Source organism: Anopheles funestus, chromosome 2RL (assembly GCF_943734845.2).
Source record: "Anopheles funestus chromosome 2RL, idAnoFuneDA-416_04, whole genome shotgun sequence".
Taxonomy (NCBI): domain Eukaryota; kingdom Metazoa; phylum Arthropoda; class Insecta; order Diptera; family Culicidae; genus Anopheles; species Anopheles funestus.
The window spans coordinates 56,382,780-56,408,606 of record NC_064598.1 but is presented as its reverse complement, the minus strand read 5'-3'; the positions used below and the strand labels follow the sequence as shown (position 1 = coordinate 56,408,606).

The 25,827-nt window shown below is 38.0% G+C and overlaps 1 protein-coding gene across 6 annotated transcripts in view; it reads left to right on the top strand.

The window, feature by feature from the left end:
- LOC125762558 (homeotic protein antennapedia) overlaps positions 1-25,827 on the top strand; it is a 75,692-nt gene that overhangs the window by 24,031 nt on the left and 25,834 nt on the right. The window contains exons 1-2 of one of the 6 annotated variants that reach the window (XM_049424766.1): positions 1,284-5,551; positions 5,636-6,059. The exons of 3 other annotated variants lie outside the window; for them this stretch is intronic. The gene's annotated coding sequence lies outside the window, so the exon portion shown is untranslated. Of the gene's footprint in view, positions 1-1,283; positions 6,060-17,693; positions 20,871-25,827 lie in introns of those variants that run through there. 2 more of the 6 variants (XM_049424764.1, XM_049424765.1) reach the window with 2 other exon arrangements.

Sequence of the window (25,827 nt, the reverse complement as noted above, 5' to 3'; positions counted from 1 at the left end):
GCCCTAAGAATTGAAGTTGAATAAAAACGAGATCTTATAACTGCATGCACATGAAAAAATAAACATATATACATCAAGAAAATGTATCGAGTCCAACACGAAGACGATACATTTGATGGTTCCTTGCTTTTGCCGTGTGCATACGAGCAAAACCGCAGAATGATGAATGAATAAGAAAATGTGTGGAATTAATTTGTTCATTGAGTTTTAATGATAAATATACATAAATCTATCTATAAAGGAGGGAAAGCAGACACGGATAGAGAGTTTTCAAGCAAATTTATAGCCCTCATCGTGCTCGTCAAGGAAAGCTGGATTCGTCGGCGAGGTGTTGCGATGGATAAGGAAGAAATGCAAATTTGATTTGAATAAGCGTCAAACTCATCCGTGCATTCGATGGAGGATACTTTCTGCAAATGCGAACCTCGCTACAAGAAACAACAATCTGCAAGACGAACCGTTTTGTTTTCCCACTTAGAGGAGAATGTTTCGCGTTTTTATGCCATTTCGTGCTTTTCTTTAAACCATGGTAAAATTGTTTTCGGAGATTGGACCGCACCGCCAAGGACATTATGCTATAAAATCCATGAAATGAGGCTAGCCTCCTGTTTACCTTATGAACGTCTTGAAAAAGTTTTTTTTTCGTTTTGGTCTGTTCCGTCACGAGATTGCCACCCCGATTTCCTAGCATTCTTCAATATTGTGGGTGAGACTCTCTCGCGTATAGCGAGCGGAAAAATCAACAGCCAAAACGGTCCAAGTCGTGATTTACGAGCTGTGAATGGAATTTTAAACTATTTCGGTTTCTTCTTTTACCCGTCACTTTAAGTTGTAATGATAATATGATCGATCGTTGAATCAATCTTATAAGTAACTGATATAAAGAACTTGAGAAAAGCAGGAGATAAAGAGAGAAAACTAGAATGAGTATAATCCGACAAAGTTATAATTAAAACTATGGTACACAGATTGACAGGTTTCCAGTAAAATGCAGAGGAAAAAAGCTTACGATTTATTGTGATTAGCTGCAATGTTTTTTTTTTTTCGATAGTCTATCGTTAATGATGGATACATAACATCAGTTTACTTAATTCGACAAACTTTAATATTGTGAAAAATATTATTATAGATCAACAAATTCTTCTTCTATTTTATGAGAAAGACCGTATGTTTGTTGAAACTCTTGTTCAGAGAGATCAACAACTAACTACTATTTTCTTACGTACGTTTGGTTTGACATACACATTATTGTAACAAGTTTGTGTGTAACAAGATATGAAAAAGCAACATTTACGACAACTGTCACCTGCTGTGCGCTCTGTCACTTACCAGGGATGACAACGATAAAGCAAACGCGTAGAACGACTTTTTCATCTCTGGGTATTTTCTGGGCTCGCAGTAATTTCGGCGTCCTCCATGTTTCCTGTATGTTTGGTTCTAGTTAAAGCTTTCACATTCACAGACAGATGCAGTGTTTAGAAAACACACATTATTTCAGAAAACGAAAAGTAAATTAAAAATGATACTGTTTGAATAAATATTAAAATTGTCATTCGAATATGCCTTTCAATCATATGAATGTAACTATGTTTATGTTATTTTCTTTTTGTTGACGTATAACAAAAAGAAGTGATCCCTTAGTCGCATCTCTAGGCGTTCGGTGTAAACTACACAGAGTTTTGTGTAACAATCGTAATCCTGAATCAATTACGTGAAGATTAGATTCACTAGGCTAAGCATAAAAAACTAAACTTAAAATAACTAAACAATATTCAATGTTTGCCTATTCTTATAATGTTTGGTAGAAGGCGATAAAAATATAACAGTCTTGATGGTAAAAGATCCTTGAAAAGCATTAAACAAAGATCTCAAACACCTTCTGATAAGCCATCTTGGTTACTTTAAAATCAAATTTTGAACGAGTGTACTACGAGTTTCGCCGTTCAACCTGTCAAGCATGTTCAAAGCTAAGCCTGTTCAAAAGTTTTCTTGTTTCTTCAAACGAGCCATGTCCCGTACTTCAGTAAGGAAGACTGAAAGGATTTTGGGTCAACCTTCGCAGAAACTGTGAAGAGCAGCTTAGGAAAACTTGTGATACGCAACATATTATTTTTATTTTCTCTCTAGTTTCTACTCTATTTATAAAACTGCATAAGCAAATCGTGATAGATCACTTTCAATAAAGTGAGAATTCTATATCACTTCTCGTAGGGCTCTCATCCCACACGCGTGTCAAAATGAACTTTGTTTTATTTAAAAGTAAAACTTCTTGTCCCTCTTAGAATTTGTGATAAAAAAAAACTCGATACAACATATGAAATGATGTATTCAAACTTTAAACGAATCGGTGCAACCCATGCGCCAGGGCCAAATTGTTATGTCCAACTGTCAGTTTTGGTTGCTCATATGTTGACGTAGATGGTGCTTAGCCAGCATTGTATCCTTTTTGTCGAATTCTACCTGTCTTGCTTGGTTGGCGATGCGAAAGATGCGAAGTTTCGGTTAATTAAATGGATATGTCTTTCTCGCTCAATTGAAGGTGATCGACACGCCAAAGTCGCGGTAACTGTAGACAAAAAATAGCAAACACAAACACTCGTACATTCGCAAAAAAAACGGCTGTACCAAGTCTCAACCTGAATTGTTCGAACTGAATCGCCGAATCAAATTGCCATAAACAACCGTGATACAGACATTACTTTGCCTCGAGCAACTTCTCGACGACATGAGACAACCCGTGTAGCGAATTACTTGTTGTACGTACAGGTAGTCTGCGATTTCTTCGTGGTCGCTTTTTTCCTTTGCAGCTCCTTATCGGGATGTCGCGATCAGGATCTTGTGTCACCGGCCCTACTCCAATAAATGTCGCTCAATGGTGGAATTGATTGAACAATTCTACAATTGTCAGTTGCATTGTAGGACATCGGGATATCGAATTGACGTTGTATTGGTGAGTGATTGCAATGGAAGGAAGAGGGTTTCTGCCATCAATGAATAAAATAACGACGCCGTGAGGATCCCATGACTCCGATCACCAGTGATGTTCCGTGGGAGGTTTGGGCTGAATTGGCGCATGTTTGGTTGGTTTGTTTCTCTCTTTTGCTACTCGAACATGTGAGCAATGAATAATGCATTCTTGGTTGAGACCGTGCTTAACGATATAATGTAATGCACCATATCAATAGGATCAATAGCATATTTACTAAACGTGTGAATGCTGTGAAGAGTTTAACAATCAATACGAAGTAGCCAAAAATGCCTAAAGTAGAACGAATAATTATATTCACAGTACAACCTTTTCTGTTATGAGCATTTCACAAGCCCAAGTTTGATTTAATTAAGTCAAATTTATAATTTTTCAATTCTAAACTCTTCATTTCAAACCAGCGACATTTACTGAAATCCATACAGTTCGATTGAGGGAATCGCATCAAGACCCATGTATTACTTGAAGTATGAATAAAAAAACAAAGAATCTTACAACAACCTACAACGGGAAGGAGAATTTTCTATTGTACTCATACACTCACACTTCCAACTACTCGGAGCATAGATACGCATACTTCGAATAATCTTCTCTGTTTACAACCACTTGCAATACCGTTAAAAGCATAGGAAGTTGAAGAGATGATTTATGGCACTCAATACTGAAGGTGGCGTTTTCTGGTTTGGGTGAAGTGAATATAATACTAGGCAACAAGAACAGACGCGCCGGAAATATGCGGGGAAACGTTGTCAGAGGAGCTCTTGTTCCGAGCTAGGTTGGCCAGAAATGCGATGGGTTTTCTGTACATGAGACGACCAAATATCTTCGTGGAGAATCGTTAGAAGATTTGGAAAACTTTGAAGCAATGTTACTTTAATGAAAGGAATACGTTTAAGCATGCAAAGATGTCTAATAGAAACTATTGGCGCGAAATGAACGATCAAATGAAAATAAGTTGAAACACGCTAAACAGTAGAAGCTCTGAGGAACAATTTGGTAATTTGCTTTCTGCAACAGTACGAGTTTCAGGATAATTTTCTTTTGGCAAAAATAAAATCATTATCACTAGTTGTCAGCAACCTTATACATCATCGTTGCCACATATATCCTCTCCAGACCCAAGGTTATCAATTTACAACCACCAAAAATTCTCTTATAATTCCAATAGGAGAAATGGGAGAAAATTTCTGTTTGCGAATCATTTTTGAAATCATCTTCTCGCTTTCGATTGGAAAAAAGAGAACAGCGAGAATGCGCAACGTTCCTCGTGGAAGCTGATTGTTACCTGGGAAAAAGGATCTACCCAAGATATTGTACTTCTAGACGTGATAGCAGTACTACGTATGTACGGTCCACAGCCATTGTAGATTCTTTCTCCTACGCTTTCATTACATGGCGCACTCGAAGTAAGGAGAAAACGATGCTCAACAATTTATGTAGGAAGGGAAGGTTTCAGAGAACAGTGTGCACAGATGCAAGAGAATATAGTAAAAATTGAGTACAATCGCGGCCAGTCTGACGATTTATGGTTTGTTATTGTTGTTCTCTCTTTCAAGCTTCCGTTTTCTGTCCCAAAAGGTAAATAAAGACGGCTTGGAAAGGTTCCGAATCGGTCTAAATACTGCACGAGCCATACCACCCTACATAAAGCACAATCAAATGGAAATATTTGTTGATAACATCTCATGTTATTAAAATATTGGGTAATCAGCTAGCACAATTTTTAATGAAAATACAAGCGTTCCTTCAAATTCAATACCGTTGCAGACAAATTAGCAACATGCTGCAGGACACAAATCTGTTAAAAATGGAGAAAAAACATTGCACAAGTCGGTCAGGTTGTATGGGTTCTTTAAAGTAATAGCCAATTTGGCATTACTTTCGCACGACTGTTTCTAACTTAACTAAGCTCCGACTGTACCATCGTCTTGCTGTATGTGTTACAGACAGCATCCTTTGCGAACTCTGCGATTGCAGAGAGTGTGCAGAAAGTTTCGAGCTGCAGAATCTGTGCGAGAGGCGATATGTTCGCTCCCATTAGCTTTAGAGATTCATGGGTTGTAGGTTGTCCTCGGAGCGATCTAGTATGAAATTGTACATCTTTTACAAGTTGTCAGCAGCATTCTTCAAAGTCGTGCCTTGGTGGTCGGATGTTTTATAAACGGTCGGCAAAATATTCGTGCTCTTGTGCGTCCTAGTTAAGCTCGTATCGTGGCTACCGCGATTTACTCGTGTATGAAGAAATTGTAGTTAACTATTTCCATTCATTCTACAATGATGATGCTCCGTACAGTACTTAAAATGTAGCAACGGAAATTACATATCTTGACACATACTACACTTAACATGGAGTTGCTCAATTTTTGAAAGTCAATGTGTTAGATTGTTCGTTCGTTCGAAAAAAGTCGATACACCAAAGTTATTATTTTCTGCAAGTAATTATCGAATATAGTTTCTGCTGACAAAAGTAATCTCCATTTTGTTAGTTTTTTTTTATTTGCTTCAATGTTTTGTTGCTGATTTGGAACACCATGATTCTGTCGCTAATGGGAATGTATTCGAAAGGTATGCGTTCAACGTAACAAGCAGGTAATCACAACAGCCCGCAATGGTCTTCACTAACAACCTATTTTTGTTTTACACCAACAGTTTACAACCCCGTAACAGCTACATGTTTTTCAGTGGTAGTGCGTTTCGATTAATTTTATATCTTTATTTTCGGTGGTGGTGGTTCGTTTCATGCGAAAATTAAAATATAGACCCAAGTTTTTCGTGTTTTCAAATGTTGCTGTGAAAAAAAAAAACAAAACAAATCTACGTACTAAACATTCGTTAAAGTACTGATGGCATATCGTCGATAATCGTTTAAGAATTAATAACTGCGTACACAATGAAGTGGACAGTAACTATACAAAGTGGATTTAGATTGTGTGATAAAACATTTCATGGTAATTGGAACGAAAGAATGAGGCGCCAATTTCCGACAACGTGGATGACTAATCTCAATTGTATCTATGAAGTGAAGTTAAGAGTACCTTTCATTTCGTCACCTCGGAAGGATATAAACAAACAGGTAATTATGTCCACAAAAGAAAAACAAAGCAACAACAGTTTTAGGAGCAAATGAAGCGTTTTACTAATCAACTTTGTTAAAGTATATTGAAAGTTTAAATAGAATGAATATTACCAAAAGTGTAGTTTTTGGGGGTTTGAATTCTTCTTCTTCTAATGTAGTAATACAACCTAAGGAAATACATAAAAATTGTATTGTCCTATCATTTTTGGTTTTCCGTGAAATTTAACCATAGTCGGATAGTCATTCCTGCGTTAGGGTTCAATAGGGATTTGAAGGAATGGGACCCTGTCGTTTAAAAACAGGCGCCGCTATCACATAAAAATTATGGGTTTTGAGTAAACAAATTATATTTTCAGTGTAATTTTGCTTTACAATATACGTCGCTCACCACTTCATTTAAATTAACAAAAATCATCCATTTTTTGTAATATTCCAAGTGAAATGTTTTTAGTGTATGCTGTTTCAAAATAAAATATACCTCCTCAATTTTATATTTGTTTTACATTTGCTGGTTATGTTCGAAATCTACTCCGCTGATCGTTGTCCAACAAACAGCAACATTTTCGAAATCAAAGTAATATAAGGCTAAAGAAAATAATTTTTCAAAGTTACGTTCAGAATTTTGATTTATTATATGCCCTTATTTTTACAGGATTAACAAACTTTGAAGGCTCGGAAGTCCAATGATAACCTTTTTCACATTTTTAAACTCGATTTTCTATTTTCGCTTTGACATTCAAATGCATTTGAAACTATTGGAAATTCAATCTCTTAGTGCACGAAATGCAATACTACGCCTTCAGTTTTTATCACCTTTTCCGTATTCCTAAGGTACCAATAGCCCCAAATTGCCGTAAGAAAGGTGAAAAGAAAACATCTTCATGCTTCGCCAAAGGCTTGATTAAGATAAATGCCAACTTTAGCACCCGTGGACACGGATGTGAATTACTGAATTTAAGCGGAAGACGCTAAATGAACGAGTGTGCAAATCCGGGGTTACAAAAAAGAGGAAATAACAAGAAAAACCCTTTCCTGTCAGGTGATGCAGGCCAATACTATAAGCGCTAAACGAAGTATTTTTTGTTTTTTTTTTATGTTTTTCTTTCTTCAGTGAAGGTGCAAAGAGTTAAACAATTGTTTTCCGACCATTTTCTCGTGATACATTTTTAAGCATGAAAATCCACCTCAAACCAAATTCTAAATTTAGATAATATAAAAATAATGTGCACTGATAATGATAATCTTCGACTCGGCAAACATTGGTTTGCTGTAATATGGTTACAAATACTTGTTTATTATTATTTTGATAAAAATCTATTTCTCAGCATATTTATTGGAGTGGGTAATATTTTTTTTATTTTGCGTTTTTTTTATTTATATCGCGAAAAACTCAAACGAATATAAGAAGTGATAATCGTAGAAAAATACTTCAACATTATTTCCGTTTCCGACTTCAAACAAGTCAGTAAAACAAATATCCTCTGTTTTGAAGCCTGTCTAATCAGCACCATGGCTATGTTAATCTTATATCCAGACTCTTTTTAAAAATTAACCTTTTTGGTCAAATCTAATAAAATGAGTGTTGTTCTAAATTTTAAAATAGATCGTGCATCATCATTTAAACTACATGTGCTCATACCATACATACATGTGCTCATGTTTTACTTTCGTACTAAGACGTAATGATGTATAAAGGAAATTGAAGAATCAAACATAAAACCAGAAAAGGGCTATGGGATATAAATGACAAACGTTTCAGCATTGTTTTTTTCGCAAATGATATCTTCGTTTTCCATCAAAATTTTCCTAGGTTGACGTAGGAAATGGATGGTATGTAAGTTGTTACAATCAACAGAAAAACCTTCTTATCCTTATTTAAAACATTGTAGTCGTCTTACTCGGTTAACGTTTCTTTTTTCACGTTTCAAGCGTTATTGACTATTTCGGGCATAGTTGCTCAGTAGCGTGTGAGTGAGTTGTAAGTTGAATATACTCAGTAGCATGGGAACTGAGTATATGGCCCGAATGTATGGCCGACGTGTGTCAGAGGGATTTTAATGTATAACGATACGTGTTTGAGCAATTCCAATGTTTTATTATGCAATGATATTAATTCTACAGTACTACTAAAATCCCACTTTCCGTATGGAGAGATACATTCAACATAATCAAGGTTATTAAATAATTTGTTTATAAATAGTTGGTGTAAAATTGACAAAACATAACTATGAGCTTCATTTCCGAACACGATACAATATAAACGGCAATGCCATTTCTTTGTTCTTTGCGTTACGTACAAGAACATACAGTTATGAAACTTACAGCTAAGTAACGAATTAATTTAAAAAAAAACTGTTGAGTGATGCCTTTTTGCATAGACTTCCAATGACGAATCCTTCAGCCATTCTCAATACCACACAACTATCTACCCACTCTAATACATCCACGCACGGATCTTCTTTTTGATGGTATTTTCAAACCAAGCAGCCCTTCCTCGCCACACTGTAGCCAAATGGGAAGGTTTTTTGTGTCCGAAGGAAATTTTTGACATGAACATAATTTATGACTCTCCTCTTGCTAGACATTAGGGAGCGTGCGCGAATGGAAAGGAGGAAGGTGCAAATGGTGAGGCTGGAAGACAGACGCAATTCACAGGAAGAAACCTCTACGACGAGTCAGATCAAACCAGGCTGTTCGGGAGCGAACGCTACAAAGGAAACAACAGCAACAACCAGCCCGAAGGAGACATATCATCTTCGAGCTTTTCGTTTATGCTTTGGCGGAGTCCTCACCACGTCCTGCGATTGTTACAATTTTCACAGTCTAACCTTGGCCTTTGTTCTTGTCCGGGAATAAGATATGTTATACATAAAGAACAGTCCATAAAGAATTAAGCAAAAACCTTGATATGCTGAGTTTCAAAAATCTTGGCTGACCATCATTGTGAATTGATTCAAATATCTGCATAAAACGGCACGGCTTCTTTCTTTGGTAAATTTTAGTGGTTGTTTTTTTGTAATGATTAGTTCACTAACGCGTACAAAAAATTGTGCAATTTTAAAAATTGTGTTAACCATTTATATGCTACGGTATTTAGTAGCAGATGTTTATTTCAGTTTTTTTAAGAAGCTTGAATATTTCAACAAAATATGGAATTACTTTGAGCGAAAAGAATCATACCTAGCCTGCGTTACTGCGCTGTACACCATCAGTAGGTATTTCTATTTGATTGTGGGTTGCAATTGCATAAAAGCTTTTATATTGAAATATATAGCAGACATACTGATACGTACGTACAAAGCTGCTCTACTGTTGTCGCACTATGCACTTAGTTTTGGAACGTATGTAACGCGAGGCGCACTGGACTGAGGAGAGCCATAAATCAATTCCATCACCAACAGTTTGTTGACGCGCACCTGACAACCTCTTTCTCGTTGCTGAACCTTGCAATGACTGTACATATAGTAGTGCATTGTAAAGCCATCTGAATCCTTCCACATTCCACTGCTTTCAAACAACAGAACAATACGGATATGAGTTATTGTTCAGTGGAAATGGGAACCATTTTCCTGACGCATGATCTGATTTTTTGTTTTGTTTCGTTTGTATTTTGTATGTACCATTTACATAGTCGTCATTCTTTCACTTGCAATCAATTAATAAGGTATCCTCTAATTCCGAATATGATCTGTAGCAGTAAGTTACAAGATGGATGACACTACCGATCCACCACCACCAGCGTTCCATTGATCCGCGTTTCGTTCGTTTAAAAGGTGGCGCTCGTCGTACCTTCAACAATGAAGTGTAGATAATCCAATTCCTCCGGGAAGGTGTAATCTTCTATCACATTTTCATCAGTGTATCATGCAGTGCGGAAATGTCCGGTTGAGGAAAGGCTCTGTGACATCTCATTGTCTTTTCCTTACACGAATGATATGATTCATGTATTCCTACATCCTTCCGGGTGAAAATTATTTACTTGCAATGTGTAAACGCATCGAGATAGCCGGACCGGCGACGAAAACATTTACATCGTAATAATCATTGAATCCACCTTTGGCAAGGGTAAAAGGCGTTCAAGGAAGATAGGGTACGACATTCATGCGCGAATCACCGAACCGGAAAGAGTCCTCTGGTGTCAACGGCCGGATCTGCCGTATTTCCGGTACCGACTGCACACCCTTCCACCGTTCAACAACAGTGGTCCAGCAAGATCTCGATCAGAATGATCATCCCGCTGTGGCCTAACTGAGCTGGTCTGGTTCCCGCAGAGCGCTTTTTATACGGCCAAACAATGCACTCTTGGGACGTTTCCTGTGCACTCTTTTAAGCATGGTTTCGTGATGGCGCGATTGCCGCTCCCCATTTAACCACCGTTCCTCGATTACCCTCTTATTTATTTTCCACATTAGGGCTCTGCCAGCTAAATAGCCCCAATGTGGCTAAACTCATAGAATTTACGAATTTTGAGCTGCACAAACTCAACCGACCAACGGTTGGTGTTGCCTGTACGGTGCCTTTCGTTGATGATCATAGGTTAAGAGCGTACAGCTGGGGCTTGGTCAGAAATTGGCATTACGACCACCGATGCAGAAAGGAAACATTTCTGGTTTTCGCATTTAGTGAGTATGGATTGTGTGAGTGTATTTTGGGGTAAGCTTGTGGTAGGAAAAGGGATAGTAGAATGAGCACAAAAAAACCAACCAGACAAACCGACGAATTCTCCGTTCGTCGACAAGCGTTAGGATCATGTGAAATTTTGCTAGTCGCTTACCTTATCCGCGAAGCGATGTTGTGCGTGCTGTGCTGATTTCGGGCCTCTCGTGTGCGCTATTGAATTCGCATGTTGTTTCATCTTTGACTGTCGTTTTGAATTATTATGCTTATTCTGTAGGGCTAGCTTTGGGCAATTTTTTTTTTGTCTGTAGCTCTGTATGTTGCGTCTCTTTGGTTACTGGTTCGGTTTGGCTTACGTGTTTAGATATGCCGTTATGGTCTGCTGATTAGGTTTCGGGACCATGGTGTGAAAGAGAATCGATCCAAATTCGTGAAATGTAGTTGGCGGGAAACGCGACGGATAGCCAATCCCCCACTGAGCGAATATTCTGCCACATAACAGAACAAAGAAGTGAGCGAGAGAAATGGCTGATCAAGAAAAAGGGCCAAAAATGTTCTAACAAACAAAACCAACACAAAAAAAACCCCGTTCAATCCCAGGAAATATACACCCCTTTATATTTTTCGATTCCAACGAAACAAGAACCGTAGTATACAGGCTAATAGGAGAAATAACTGAAAAACAACACATACATAGCACAAGGTACATCACGCAACTCTGATATCGGTTGCCTTATCGGACAAGCGATTTTGTGTAACAAAAAAAAATAGGAAACCTTTCCTTTTTTCCATGTTTGTTCCATGACGCTGGTTGTGCTTTCCTGACAGAAAGGAAACTACTGGGTATGATATTTGCTAGCCGGCCCGTCGATGTGTCAGCTGCATTTGGTGTTGCTGTAGGTTCGCATAGCTCCAACCGTAACGTAATTCCTGCCGGTTGTTTCCAACAGAGCAGACTATCATCGAACTCTTACTCCACGGCAAAATGCGCTCATTGGTTGAAGTTGCCTTCCGGCAGAAGTTTTGAGGTAATAGCATGCCCCTGTACTGCGCTGTCGGAGACTTCCCGCGCGGGGGGTGTCTGATGTGTTTTTGTGAAACATTTTTATTTAGTGTACTTTTCACTTAATATTTCTCACCCTAAAGAACCCGGATATCAATATGAGCTCGAGGTGAATAACTACCAAGGTGAGAACATATTCCACTGTTTGCTATTTGGTCGTAATACTTTCGTTTTGTCTATGTTGTCTATTACGAAGAAGATAAACTATCAACATTTTAAATACAATTTAAAGTGCAAACTTTATTTTTTGTACACACTTTTTGCTTAGCAAATGAAACATATTATGGTGTTGCAACTGACGGATAACTTCATCTGTAAAATTGAGAATTGGATCAAAACCATACCTTCCTGTTCATTCGCATCAAAAATCATTGTTTTCCCTTATTTAAAATCCTTTTCAAATGTTTGTTGTGTTTTTTTCATCAACTTTTTCGCTTGCTACTTGTATATGCCATGAATAATCAAATAAGTTGTGTAAAGCTGGGATATTTCGACTCAGGTTTGTGATGCTACTGTTGATGTTGATTTCTCTGTACGTTCCTTGGGTTCCTTGAGTTCCACACTGCGTACAGCATCTCGCATTTCACACCACAATTCAATTTATTTACACCATAGACCAACATTCCAGCAAGATGGCAGAGGAAGCAGAACGAAGCAGAAGGGATTGATGTCATCAATGAAATTGAATTGAAATTCAATTTCCACACGAGACCACGCTTTGTCCTGCCAATGAGTCCTGCCAATGAGGGTTCTCTTCTATCTATTTCACTCCTCGGCATTGCGCCTCGGCATTCGACCAGACAGAATCAGTCTCCCAACCGAGAGACTAAAACCGTCATAGATAAACGTGCCACATTCTGCCTCGCTGGCAGTCATTGCTAAGCTATCGTTTTTGCCCGCCATGGGACATAATACATGGGAGTTTAGATCAATCTACAACCATCGTGTTGAACAGATCCAGATTCGCTCACAGCCATCGTTTGTATCGTCGTCATTCACAAACAGCGTTTCTATAAAATATCCCCTACATCGCGTAGTCTTTTCGGCATTGTTCAAAGATATTTATTGACAAAAGAGCGCCGCCATTGCCAGTGTAATCGTGGCTTGCGTGCGTCAAATAAAACGCAGACTGTGTACGCGGACCGTTACCGTGCACATGGCGCAAGGAAACAATAGGTTGATGGTGACGATACACACGCATCGGGCACGGACTAAGGTGAATCGAGGTCACCCTACAGTGCATTTCTACTATGGATTTTGACCGTGCTGCATCTTGACGAGCGGTGCCTTTACCGAATAATAAACGACCATGCTGATTGGCGTTATAGATTTCGTAGGGTAAACCTGCCGAAATCTATAAACTCGCTTCAAAGCCTTTGGCCATAGATCAAATGGAATGGAAAAGCGTTACACTAAACTATGGTCCTGTTTGCAATAGGTGCCTTTTTTCATATCAATAGGTTTCAATAGGTGCCATCACTGCGCTGCCACTATGCGTGAATTCACGAACAGTAACCAACTGTGTAAATTAGTCATTACTTCTAGAGCCGATAGAATTCGATACGACAATGCTAAACCGTTCACATTGTTCAAAATCGATTATTTGTGCCGCTGTAGCCGCGTTACGGCAAACCATGCAAAAAAAACATAAAACTATTTTTAAGCATTCCCGCAAATTACTGGCTAACCGTATAACTACTCTTGTTCAATGGTTCACTCTTTGCTGCTAGGAACTTACTTGTCAATTTTTCCACGATAAATTACCCATGGTAGATGATTGCATCGTTTTGTGACATTATTGGTAACCCAGATCAGAAAAAACCGTTTTATTGAACTATGCTGCATCTTTATATTTTCATACTTGCCCTTCTGCATGAGATAGCATGAGATTGTTACAAATTCAAAAGAAGTCATGGAATCATTTCAATTACTCACATTATTTAGGTCGAGGACGCAAATTTCTGTTGCACGTTGCTTATCAGCAAAAAAAAACCCTACGCTTTGTATATCACTGATGGACTGATATTGTCCTTTACACCAAATTGCTTCAATCACGAATTTGATCATCTTTCTGCAAGCTGCACGATGCATATAGTTGCAACGAATTTTCATCAATATTTTGAAATCGTTTCACCCGTTTTGGGATGATGTATTAAAGTATTTTATCATTTGCAGTCTAAATTTAATTAGCGTAAAATGTCTTACTCAAGACTCTTTATCCAAGTTGGGGACAATCGAACACAAAAAAAATCCACTCAAATTAATTTGCACTAAGTGATTGGTGGTTCCGTCTTCTAGGCTGGCAAATAAAAATGGTGCATTTTGAAAGTAAAGTATTGCTTTAAGGAACGTTTTACTCATCGTCAGCCATTCAATCGAAGCAATGGCGTTACGTACCGTGACAATGGCGGCATTTGGGAAAGCAAAAAACGACATGTTTGCCACGGTCCTGGGTAGTTGGGAAAAACGAAATGAGGAGGTAACCTAACTGTCAATTCGTGATTGATTGATGTTCTTTTCTCCTGAGTCTTTCTGCGGGCCTCTGATTGCAGAATCCACCCATCGCTTCCATGATGCACCCCTGATGCTTCTGCCGCACAACATAATTGGCTTCCTTCTCTACTTAGAACGGCGTGAAATGGTTTTCTGCCAGAGTGAAACTCGACGCTAGAGGGAAAAACTTTTCTTCGCTCGTAACGCACTTGCCAACCCACGGCGGCTAGTACGTTCCTTATAATATTGCCTGATCTCAAAAACTTGGCTGATCTGTCCCTTTTTCCTCGAGGGAAAGTGAGCAGATGACCTCACTGCTTTTCGGGCCCTCCTTCGGCATCATCCGCCTTTCACTTTTTTGAGGTTGTATCGCATCCATCGCTTTTCCATCAGTTTTAGAAATAGGGAGAGAGAATCGATTCTACAGAGACAACGATAAATGCGTAAAAGCAAGATACGCACAGCTGGACATACAGTTGCTTACGCGCTGTATACGACTGTAGTCTACTTTGCAAACAGACGAAAGGAACCAAAAGAACCCACCATATAACCAAAACCCGAGACCTAGATCGCTTACGGATGGAAACACAGGATATTTCATAGGGAAATATTATAGTTGAAATCAGAGGATTGAATTTCTTCGAAATTATAGTATCGTTTGTTTGTTCGTAAATACATGCGTACCAAAGCGTGGAAAGATTCGTTTTTGCTGTTTTTATGTTTTTGCGTTTTTATGTAAAAAATTATTTAATTTGTCATATACTGGTATATATTAAAACAAATCTTATGCAGTAATTTTATCGTAAGCTCTTGAACGAATATGGTAAAACATAACACACTTCTAGCAACAACATAAGAAAAAGCAAAGAAATACTCAGGTCTGGACAGATGAGCCCAACTATATCCAATACTAACATTTCTTATAGCCTCGAGCAGCAACGGAACGGAAACATGGCACACCGTACAGAAAATAACTGGCCTCGCCGTCGGCCAATAATTATAATGTAATAAAAACGTTCAACCTTATTGATTTATTGTTTCTTTGTAGAGCTATTAATGATTGCAGACGTTTGTGAGACGAGTGAAACATATACACATTGTTGTAAGTAATAGGTTCAAACCTTGGACTCACCTTATGTAGTGTTCAACAGCGCTGCAGTTTCATTGCAACGTTCGCTGATCATGTTCCCATGACGAGATAGCCCCCTGTAGCAAACCGCTGTTATTTTGGCTTGACCACTTTCCTAGGACGAAGTTAGCGGAGTGGCTTAAAAAAACAGCAAATGGGAAAATAAAACCACTAAGAAAAGCAAAGGGCAACACTTTTTCCGTGCCAACCTCGATTTATCTTGGTCGTGAACGGGAACCGCGTACAGGGATCAATCGATCGATTAATGCCTTAGCAAAGCCTTTCTGAACCTTGATCCAGCTTACCGCGGACCGCAAGCATTCCAGCTTAGAGAGCGCACGAAAGACTGACAGCTATACCCGCACACCTAGCAGCGTATAATTTTGATAAAATATTACAAATTATATAGTTGCCATCAAGAGCCCCACACTTACCTTCTGGAATGATGATGGGCGACCATTTCGATCAATGATAAATTCGATTCTGAAATTTTCGGACGTTATTGAAAAGGCAGGATCAACAATGGGAAACTGCTGTAGCTTACCATCGTTAATGTATAACAGATATGGCTAAAAGAATCGAATGCAATGACGACTATTCAGGTACGAGATGATCTCGCTACATATTGATAAACATTATGAATAGACATTTAAAAACAAAATATAGACACTCTATCTACGTTAAATTGACAACGTTCTATCATTGACGAAACTGTTGTGCAAATCTTACATGAATCGAAATTTTATGCTCGATAATGTCTTTTCAAGTACCAATAGTACGTTATGCTTCTTTAGGTATGTTTATATTTCAATTAAAACACAATAAACAGAAACCAGTATGATAACAACGCAATAACTGAAATACTAAACATAACCGTGTTTCGATTATTTACATGAAAATAACTTTTTCGCTTACCAGATTTACCATTTCTGTCACTGAAACCCAAACTGACCAGGTTTGTACGCGCAAAGACAACTTATTGTTATTTTCCATTCCAAAATATGAACATTGCACCGCTATCATCAGCTCACCAAAAGTGAGGCAGCACTCTTCGGCACGAATAAATGTACGGAAACCGATGCGACGAAAGTCGAACAATAAATCACTAGATGACTCTTTTGCTTCTCACCGGTCTACACAGCTGCGAATACAGAAAATGGCATGTCGTATGTATGTCCACCATATTCGTAGCTCTTTTTTTCACACGCGACTCCGAACATCCGCATATCACCAATCATAGCTGATGGCCTCGGGCTCATTCCAACTCTCAATCCGCTATCGGTTCGCAGGGTCTCGCAAATAAAATAATTTATTCATGTGACGATATTCGATGACGTTGGTGGAAATTGCTTGCTAGATCAGCGAATTGTACAGCACGGTGACAAAAACTATACTAACCCAAATCAAACGCATTTGCACTGCTCTCACTTGAGCAGTTTCATGTTTTCAATTTTCCCTCACATTTTGAAGTGTTGACGGCCACCGGACCGGACTCCGCTCCTACACCGGACGCTAGCTGCAGGTCCGGCCAATAGAGGAAAAACACAATCGATGATTTCGCGTCATTTATTCACTGCACCCTACATTCCGAATCCCGGCTACGTTCCGGATTATACGTGAAACATACACGAAGCGATACGATTATGATAACAATAAATTAAATTGTACCGTTTTACCAAAGCGACAATGGTGCTCTGATGGAGTCATCTCAGCAGCGTGTGGGTAAACATAGCCATGGCATTTCGGGGACATTCAGATGAGGAAAAAGTTGTACAGAAATGATTTATGCGTTGTAATATTCATTTACATTAGCCTCAAGTATTAGTGTTAAAGCGTTTGAGCTAAGTAAAACAGCTAGTGATTCGTAGTTATTGCAAACCAGTACCACTAGAGAAAGCAGTCATGTTTTTGCTGCTGACAAATTTTTCTTCCTTTTTTTTAACTCATAAAGATATCCCAATCCCGTTGTCAACATTAGACCATCACCTTTCATATCTTATGGATAGTTTTTCACGCCCTCTATCTCTTGTTCTCTCTCTCTCTTCTTTTTGTTCCAGGTGAGGACAGTGGCTGCGTGAAGATCGAGTTTACTTGAAGCGTCGTATTATTTTTAATTTTTCACCATTCTACAATGCTATTTTTGAGGTAGAAGGTCGTACAAGAGAAAATTTCGAAAATCTAAACGATTTTTTTAGTTTTGTACAGCACCGCTGTGTCGGCAATGTTCAAGGTAACAAAATAATTTCATAACCTTAGATCATAGAACGCAGGCAAGAGCTTCCCTTAAGCGGTAGGAGGTCTTGTAAGAAAATATTTCCTTGTCCCTTGACCTTGCTGCATCAATAAAGATGTTCCGAATTCTATTAGGCAAAGGAAGTTAAAACAAATATTACCTGAAGAAAATATTATTACATGCATAGTGTGGTTCATTATTTAATTTTTTTGTAAATCAGAAAGATTTGTACTTGTAGTGTATAATAACGGGAGAAAATGACTCAACTGAACGTGTTTTATTTTTTTATCTACTACGCGAACAGCAAGGAAGAATGAAACACGGCACAAAAATGCACAGAAAAGTATTGAACGCGTTGCAAAATACATACCTACGCCATGCGATGCAGCGAGAACAAAAAACAACAGATTCATCCAAGGGCTACCACAGAAAGGGGGAGTGCCGTTGAAATGTATACATGAAAAGATGATGTATCTGCATCGGTGTAAGTTCTGGTGTGGCATTCGTTTTGGCGATAGTTGTCTATCAAACAACCTGTGTGGCGTGTACCAAAGTTTTGAGCGTGTGCTCTACGTTTGCCTTTACTTTGCGGTTGTCATTAGCTTAAGCTATGGTCAACATGAAGACCAATAGTTTCACCATATATGACAAAAGTTCGATTCTCAAATCGTAGCATGATTGCTAACGTGGGAGATAATGGAAGTTTGCTATATTTCGCTTCAACTCACGGCTGTAACACATCAGTATAAAACTTTACTCGTGCAATTCTCCTTTTCACCTCAAACTGGTCGAACTAGCTTCGTCCTTTTCCCACCCAATGCCCAACTATGATGATCCTGTACATAAACAAAGCATAAATCTTACTATACACGCGTCAATAGCGCACATCATTCGAGTTTCTGTTCGCGCAATTCTCTCATTCTCGTCAAGCCGCCAGAACGCTCTCTGGTGCAAATGGATTCATTGGATTATTTACTCTGCCGCTTAGAAACTTAGTGCTTCATCCCTATGTAAAAGTTTCTTTCTCTTGTTCCCTCTTCACTGTTGGTGTTATTTATTGTGCTTGTTCGCTCTTGCTCAAATCTACACAAAGTGTAAAAATGAGTTCTAGACGCTCAAAGTAATGGCGCCGGCTTTGCCGAATCGTGAGCAACCGTTGGTGAGAGCAGTAGTTCTCAATTTGCACAAAAATAAAATATGGCCTGTTTACATCCATACATCATTCGCGCAGTTCCGTCTACATCCGTTATGCGAGCTGATTTAACGCAACGCAAAACACATTTTTTACTATAAAAATGTAGTAATTTTTACTGTTTGTGAGTGTTGTTAGATCGTGCATGTTATTTGTATGGTCTTACAGCATTCGAGCAACCATTACGATAACCCTTCCATATTAATGAAATTAATGGTGTGTTAGGCGAGAAATAAAGTTAAAAACTATTTCATTAATTTCGAATGATTTTGAAACGATACCAGGTTCGTGAGCACTCAATTCCATAATTCATAGTACAGTAACGACAGTAGAACTGGCTCGGCGTTCGCAGGGGCCTATTGGTGCTGCCGCTCGAGTCACTCACTTGTTGTATATTCCCTGAATAGCGTGTTCACTCTCAGATAAATCAAACATCTGCTCATTTTGTCTGTACACATTGCCCGTATGCGATACGCTCTCTTGGTTGGGTAGACACCATTTTCGAGAATATAGACGACGCACATGTAAATGGTCGAAGAGATTGAAAAGGAAACGAGCGATACGGAGAGCAGCATGAGTTCAGCACATCTGCAAAACTGCATCCCGCGCGAGGAGGGTTCGAAAATTTCATTCATCGTCAATTGAAACGCTCTCCGCAGACGCGCTCACTGCATTTTTGCCATACAACGGCAATGGGTTTTTGGTAAACCGAAGCGTAGTTGTAACGTAAAGTAAAGCACGCGTCTCGCCACGAACGTTCCCATCGCAAGGACGCCAGATGGATTGACTACTGTTGGTGTGGTAGTAGTTGCATATTTCGAACACAGTCGCGAGGGGTTCGCTTCAAAAGCAAGTACTGTTTTTGCTCTCCCGAGTTCGATGCATGTTCGTTCTCCCATTAGCGTAACGACGCCGGTTGCACCAGCAACAAATGGCTCGAGGAGTGTTTTTACGCGAGATTACCATTAGGGAGGCTTAGTATTTGCATGTCGTTCGAGTAAATAAGACATACACTCGGCATGTCTCGAACGCGCATGGTTTTGGTGTTTGAATAAAGTGAGTGGAATTCGCGACACCCGGACCGCGCACGTTCGCAATCGGAAAACGCCGGATTGCAAAACCTGTGTCACGATTCGAAGGTGTACAAATGCGTAAACCGCACGCTGGTGCTACGACACAAAATGCCATAACGACAACAACAGCATGGTTTTCATCATCTGAACGTATCCGTCTAAAAGTATGCCCAATGGTGATATTATTACGGTGCCCTTTTGAAATGTGCCGCGCGACCGCAAGTGTGTAAAATAGTAATAATAATTCTAATGTTTTGGTCAATGATCGTCCGGTTAATGGAAGCACGCATGTAGCTTCAGTGTACGAAAGGAGAGTAGTTTGATAGGTGGTCAGTCCTTCCTTACTGTGAAAAAGTTGTCACGCAAATTGTCGCTAATCTCGACCTTCGTTAGCATATCAGTTACCGTCGTTCTTTGCAAGTGTCATTATTTCTCGTTTTTTTGCGGAACGAGAAAAGGAAAGCAAAAGTGAATACGGAAAGAAGCTGCCGTTTGATGTGATCGCGAAAGTTCAAAGCGTGACAAATTGTGTATCAAATTTCAGTGAATCATGAAAAAATATATTGCCTCTGTTGATCGTTACGTGGTAGTAAAGTATGTAAAGTGTATGATCAGAATTTAGTGATCAGTGAGCGTTTCTAGAAATCATTCCGACGCGCACGACATGTGCGCGCTGTGCATATGTGTTCCTTGGTGATAGCTTGGTTATGCAAACGACAACGCCATGATCGCGAGGTTACAGATGTGATTTTAAGAATGATAGTTCACAGTGACACAATGCTACCGATGCTACCCTTGTTAGCGAATAGTGTTGGTGTATCAAGAAATGATCTTCTCCTTCTTTACCGACAACACGGTCGGTAACCCAAAGCAGCTCATCGTCAAGAAATGGTTGATCAAACGCATACGCTATCGTTAGCATCTGCTGTATAACGTGATCTCTCAAACGTAAATCCATTCGTCGATTTGAGTTTCATTCAAGAAGAACAATCTTGAGCCTAAGCAAAGGTATTTAACATTTTCCAATGATAGAAAAATTGTCAACTGTTAATGAAGAACAAAATGTAAAAAAATTGGGAAACAGTGAACTTAATCTTCATCGCTTTCAGAAATCAATTTTCATTTACCTAGATTTAAAGCAGGGTCAGCTCGATATGCTCGTTTCCCATAATGCTTAAACGATCGGTAAAACGAAGAACAAATTGAAGAAAAAAAAATCACCTTGTACCACCACGTAAAACTACAAATTGATTTCTTGTTATCCCTTCCTTATGGTTGTACGCGCTCAGTAATAATAGGAACGTAACAGCATTTTATGCCGTTGCTTTCTTCAATGTCTTGTAATGGATCGTTAAAGGACCGATAGGAATACCCCGATCACACCGAGTTGGTGCAAATTAAAAGTAAATAAACATAGCAATAAATTATTAGCCGTATTTCTCACTGCGTCACACTATCCCCCGTTCGAACAATGGGCGAAGCGAAAGACTTGGACAAACTGAAAAGGATATCCTGTATCGATTTTTTTACATTAGTTATCTGCTAATTTGTAAGATTTGCTGAACGTGGAGAACAAAAAAAACCTTCTTACAATAATTACCATTCTGCTTATATAGAAAGTTTTTCTAAACTTTTGAATATGCTGTGAACGAATGAATTTTGTTTTTGTTGCACAAATATTTATACTGTTTATCAAAAACAAACTTGCACATGGATTTTGTAAAGTGTGTAATTGTCTAAAAATATAGCTAACAATTCTGATCACACTCCAATATCAGCGCTAATTTTGGTTTCAGTTGGCCGACTTAGAACACTGAAGCCAAATGAAATAAATTCCTTGTCTCACTTTAGACGCTAGCGAGGCAAACCACGAAAGGTGTTTTTTCTTCGTAGTTTGCTACTCTGTCTACACGTTACTGTCGGGTGTTTTGTTTCGCCGTCTCCCTATTTCCCCCGAATACGTTAGCTGGTTGAACCTGCGCTTTAACCATAGTTCTTTATAACAAAAATGGTTTACTGCTACAACCGCTGGAATTCAAAACGCCAGCGACAATCCGCAACCTCAGATTCTGGCACGAAGAAGAAGAGCCGACAGAGCCGGCTTCAAATCTGGAAATTCTTCTCAAAATTCAAAAACAACATACGACAAACACGCAAAAAAACAAAAAAAAACATTGGAATGTGAGAAAATCGTTAGAAAATATCAGGCATCCAATGTTAAATGTAAAAAGTAGGACAGAGAAATAATTTCAAGCCGATCGAGCAGGCCTAAGTGAATAACAAGCATAAGAAAATGGCCAATATTTTTGGGAGAAAACCAAACCTGTTTTGTTTGGTTTCCTGTTTGAAATAACACGAAATGAAATCCACAAACGGGGAAAACATCACACAGTTTCACACTGATTTGGTTACAAAACATGTATAAGATTTACTTTTCAAATGAGACTGATGCTCTACTTTTGCGCACTACAACTTTTAGTTTCATTCTCTATAAATACTCTAAATAATTCTTCTTCTCAGAACACATAAGTTCCTTCATGTTAATTTTGATATGTGTTGCGAATAGCTCTAACGGTCCTATAAACTTCGACAAAAATTAATTAATTAATTAAACATTATTCAATAAAAAATTGTTCCAAAATAGTTTAGATAAAAATATATTTGATCAGAAGACATATACAATACATAAAACAAAAGACGGTAAAATCTATATAACAACATATTCTTTAGAATGGCAATGAAAATTCAATGGCCTTCTCTCACAAACATTGGGGTGGTCAGTGCTCTGTAGTTAAATTAATTCCTGATATAAGCCCAGCTGTTGACACTCGAGCACACAGCTGTTCCTGGGAAGTGCACATTGTGTGTTTTACGCTCACAATTGGGTGTCGTTCGAAAAACCGCGACTAGCCAGACTTCGAACCTCAAACGGACATGCCTGCACCAGTCATGGAGGGTTTGGGGGCAACTACCACTTGCTGGATTAACGTAATAAATTAACTTTACCGGCAACATGCCCGCGCACTTTGCCAGTTGTATACGAATTAAATGACCAACGGATGTTTCATTCATTCTCACGAACGAAAGGAACGACACGACTCAAAGCATACATAATAATTATTGAAAATGTCGAGCAGCACGTACCAGCTTCGACCGGTACTCATCGTGGCATCATGGTTGACAAAATCTTGAGATTACCGAGTACCAAGTGACTATAAACATAATTTTTTCATGGTAATATCATTGTCGATTTTTTTTAAACTTTTAAATAATCGCTAAATGGCAATTGATTGAATGTCGATGCGATGTTTTAAATTATTTTCATTTCATTTGTTGTGAGTAAAGATAGTTAAAGATTGTGAAAGTGTTCAACTATTCACTATTATTTAAATTAATTTACTCTTCTTCATTCGGCATGACATTAAGCAATATTGATCGTATCGTGTTAGATTTAAATCCGTAACGTAAGGATAAGAAATGTTCTAATGTACAAAATGAAGCGTAATGAAAAAAAAACTCTGCTGGTTTTAGACAAAAATTTACATCTTTTCATGACTAACTCATTGAAAATAAATAAAGTCAGTGCGATGTAATAAATCAAAATAATGCAACAGTCTACCTTTATTTTCAATGTACCAACAGAAGGAAGTTTTTGTTTATTTTTGTTCGAAAATCAGTTCTAAACAAAACTGTGTTCCGTACTCGTTCGGATATGTTTATTTGTTTTGTATTGTTTTTGCGATTATCGATAGCCGGTAGTGGGAAGTTATCGCCGGCCAATGCTGATGTTTATTAAAAGCCGTAATTGAAACACTTCTAGCATAAACAAATACTTCCAGCATTACAAACAACAAATCGAACAGAAAAAGATGAACTAATGTTAGATGTGGAACACTGCTTACTTACAAAGCAGCATTGTGAAGTGTGCAATCTGCTGGTAAAGGTGATCCTTGGGTACAATTATTTATTTACCTATCATGTTTAATATACTCTGTACTTTTCTTCCCAGGTATTTAAAAAAAAGTACTACACGGGCTTGTTAGTTACGTGAAATACTTACAGATTAGAAACATTGTTTTTATTTACCATCGTTCCTTCAAGTTGTTTAAGAAGGCATTTCGCAGAATTTCAAAAGATACACGTAACAATGTATTATACCTAATCTTCTACAGCATCCGGTGTGATTTGAGGCTGGGCGGGTATAATTGAATGTCGTTATTACAATATTTCTTCGGTTTTATATTCAGTTTGCTACTTTGTAAGAGCAGCATAAGAACAATAATGCAACTAATTGTGGGGCAGTATCAGGCAGTATAAGATTATAGGGTTGAATATAAAATTATTGCATTTCTGCCTGTTCGCTCGTTTCTGCACTTTTGTGGTATTTGGAAGCTTTTGATACTTGAAGTAGTTTGCTTGGTGGTTTACAATGTAGCATTTTGTTGCGTGTACGATGTTTTGCACACGGATAACATGACCAACTAGTTGCTACAGAGTGGGAAAAAGAACAATGTATCAAATGAGGAGAAACGATGAAGAAAAAATGCAACATCTTTAAATTGCGTTTAAATTTCAATAACGCACATTACAAGAGAGTACCTGAAGTAGTCGCTGTGAGATTGTGTGAGTGCGCACGCTTTGGGAACACGTATTCAATCGTAATGTTTGGTTTGTAAACCAACAAAATAATTATAATTATCGTATTATGAACGCATATTAACTTCCCTAATAACATGTAATCACTTGTTCATGTTAAGGAAAACTATTGCAGTCGATGTTTTCCATAAGCCCAATTTAACTATATTATCACCAAAGCAAGTTCATATATTTACTAACAATGTATTACTTTTGTGAAGTATTTTGTTTGAAAACTGTCGTGTGAATGTGGCCGTCATCTTTTGTGGGGATAATTCTGCTTATTTGAATTAGTAACTTTTGTCAATATTACATGTCTATAAATAAACTGTTATGGTTTATATAAGTCATAATTGACTAGCTTTTCCTTAGTTATTTCTTAGCAAAGTCTTGTTGACGTTGTATCCAACAGGACATTTAGCTTTATCGATGGTAATATTTTACCATTCTATTGTAACAATTGACTAGTTGTAGTTTCTTTTTATTTTCAAAACAAAAGTTGTACAAACACATGCAACAAAACTGTTACACCATTTGCATTTTTGTAACAGTTATTCATAATTATAATAAAAAACAAAATAAATCTTTTTTTTATACATCAATGCGAAGGTGGGCAAAGAGCATGCGAATCATCTGCGTTATAACTCGAACCAGAGAATCTACAAAAAAGCATGTATTATGCCTGAGCCTTGCTATCTGTAACCAATTTGTAATTTAATCTTGTTCCGTTACGTATCGCTGATTAACTTCTCTGTAACGATTGCATGTCTACTCAGTTCAAGAAAATGCGTAAAGAATAATAATGAAACTTTGGTTTGTTGTACTGCTATGCATAGATAATCTGTTTCAATCGAGTGGCAAAATTATGCAATAATCATCACTCATTCATGCACATGAACGAAAATTTTCATTTAACAATTAAATGAAAAGTAAAAAAAATAGTTAAATTAAAAAAAAGTCTTCGAACGAATAGTAAACAACACATTTTACAATCAATGTACTGCTCGTTTAAACTAATGCAAAGCACATAAACCTTAAACACGCTGTATTCAAATGTTGATCTTTTGTTCACAGATTTATATTCATTGCTAGTATTTTAGATAGCTCAAATCGCGCTGCCAATTTGTAGGCAATTTGCAGTAAATTTGCGAAAGAAGAAAAAGGGAGCCATTTCTACATTATATTTTATTTATTTTTTGTTTCGTGTGTTATACTTTTCATACAGATTATAAGGTCTGGTATATTCCGTTTCTTCTTTATAAATATATCGTACACATGTACTTTTTCCTCTTTTCTTTCGCTGTGTCTTTGAACATTCAGATGCGTTTAT